Source organism: Sinocyclocheilus grahami, unplaced genomic scaffold (genome assembly GCF_001515645.1).
Source record: "Sinocyclocheilus grahami isolate Dianchi unplaced genomic scaffold, SAMN03320097.WGS_v1.1 scaffold61.1, whole genome shotgun sequence".
NCBI classification, from domain to species: Eukaryota; Metazoa; Chordata; class Actinopteri; order Cypriniformes; family Cyprinidae; genus Sinocyclocheilus; species Sinocyclocheilus grahami.
In genome coordinates, this window is record NW_015505240.1 from 2,645,789 (window position 1) to 2,648,364 (window position 2,576).

Below are 2,576 nucleotides of genomic sequence, written 5' to 3' on the forward strand. Positions count from 1 at the left end.
AATTATTTCCTCACTTTCTCTCTTTCTGCAACTCGTGTGAATGCGTGTGTTCATGTGTTAGATTAGTTTATATGTCTTAGATTTATCCAATAAAGCCTTATTTATATTGAAAAGAGAAGTATCTCGTGTTTTGTGCTCACAAGTTAATGTCTTAAACTGCCGACCTTGTTACCGTGCTAATTAATAGTGTTTTCACTATATTTTGGATACAAATATCCATTGCAGAATTGATGTCATACGGCTCGTTCACTGAATGGCCGTCTCAGTGATCAGCCGTAAAACAGTGATTCTGTCCTAATTCCCTTACATATTATTGGTGGAGTTCCCTTTAAAATATTAAATGATTCCCTTTGAGCTAAATTGACCTGTTTTCCTTACATGAATATAAGTGTAACTTGAGATGTGAAAGCATCTACTTAGGTAGGCCTATCTATTGGCTTTGTATATATATATATATATATAGCCTGTGTGTGTGTGCGCGCATGTTTATGTGGTTTATGAGGACACAAATTTGTATAATAACATGGGTATGACATAGGTATTACAATGAGAAGGTGATTTATGAGGACATTTTCAGTGTCCCCGTAATTCAAAAGGCTTATAAATAATTCAGAATGAGTTTTTTTGAAAATCTAAAAATGCAGAAAGTTTCCTGTGAGGGGTAGGTTTAGGGGTAGGGTTGGTGTAGGGCAATAGAAAATACAGTTTGTATAGTATAAACCATTACGCCTATGGAGAGTCCCCATAAACCATAAAAACAAACCTGTGTGTGTGGTTTGTGTTTACGCATGTGTGCCTTTATGGATGGGAGATAACAGGACACGCTATCTCGTTCCCACAGACCACATCAGACACTTACATGGAAAGTATATACACACGTGATTTAAGTATATCTTTGTATTTGCTTTTCTTTCATTTTCTTCTTATTTTATTTATCTTTGATTTTTGTCCTTGCATATTTACTTTGGAAACTTTAAAGGGGCCATATGATGCGATTTTCCTCTTGGAGTGTTACACGCTGTTCGTGAATAGATAAGATCCCTAAAGTTGCAAAGACTAAAGTCTCAAACCCAAAGAGATATTCTTTATAAAAGTTAAGACGCACGCCCTCCTAAAACGCCTCTTTCAAACACGCCCCCACATGTCTACGTCACTGTGTGGGAAGATTTGCATAACGCCGCCCAAATGTTCACGCAAAGAAGGCGTGAGGACACGACTAGAAATCAGTGGTTAAGTTGTATTTACAACACTGTTCCAGAACACTTCAACCCAAATATCCAGATGTGTGCAGCACATGTTATGGAGGACTGTTTTCCGATCCTTGGAGAGTAGACTACAATGCCAGCTGTTCTGACTAACAGACTGTAAGTACGTTCATATTTAAAGGGGTGGTTCACTGGTCTTTTTCAAGGCTTGGTTGTGTTTATGGGGTGCAGTTTAACATGGGTTAATGCTTAGTTTAAAAAAAAAAACTTTATTTTTCACATAATTTACCTTTATTCCACACCACTCTGTCCCTTCTCTGAGAAACGGGCTGATCTTTTCCTGTTTTTATGAAGTCCCGCCCTCAGAAATAGGCGATGGGATCTTATTGGTTAGCAAACCCAGTGTTGTGATTGGCTAAACCGCCTAGTGCGCATCTAACAGTATTAATAAGAAACTCTGCTTTAGAACATTGATTTTGAAACTTGTGAATACATTCGAATCGTTAGAAGACAGAATCGCGATTCGTGTATGAATAGATTTTTACGTGCACCTATAGTTTTCTCTTTCTCTTCTCTAAAGCAGAGCAGCATGGCCTCGCCCCCTTTACTGCCTTTTCCCGAGGGCGGGGTTTATCTGGGTTTGTGATGTCACGAACCCGGGAAGTAACTCGTTGTAGTCCCTACGAGCCGTTTTTGTAGGCATTAAACTGCCAGAATTTTAAAAGAGGATATCTCCGTTTGCATTGAACTTTCAGCTTCGTAACTTTGCAGATACTGTTTATGCTCAAACAGCAACATTACACACTAACTAACGTTAAAAAAGTGAAATCGCAATGAACCACCCCTTTAAAGAATTTGCCACTGATGATTCAAAAGCGAGTTTTGAGCAGTGTAGAATAGCGCTTGTATAAGAGACAGTATAAGTCATTATAATCCGTAATTATGTCCCCACTGGATGCAACAAACGCCTCGTTTATAATGGGTTTTAATGTTGTTGTCTCGTCGCTCCAGGACACGGCATCACAGTATGGTAAGGGACGTAACATTAACGTCACATGCATAGACTGTATAGACCGTGATGTCACCTGTAGGTTTCCAAAGAGCGTTTATGAAGCTCAAAGTGGGCGGAGTCGGCCGTCGCCATCTTGGCAGCCCATCACCACGCGTCACTCCCGGATAATCGAAAATGGCCAAAGAGGTGGCACCTGGATGCTGAAACCACGCCCACCTAGCTCGACGGTGGTGACAGCAGCGACAATCCACCTGTCACTCAAGTGGCCACGCCCTTAATTATGCAGAACGGATGAGTTATAAAAAAATTCACCCCCCTCACAGTTGTCACGAAGGGCAAAATTAGCTATATAGACCAAA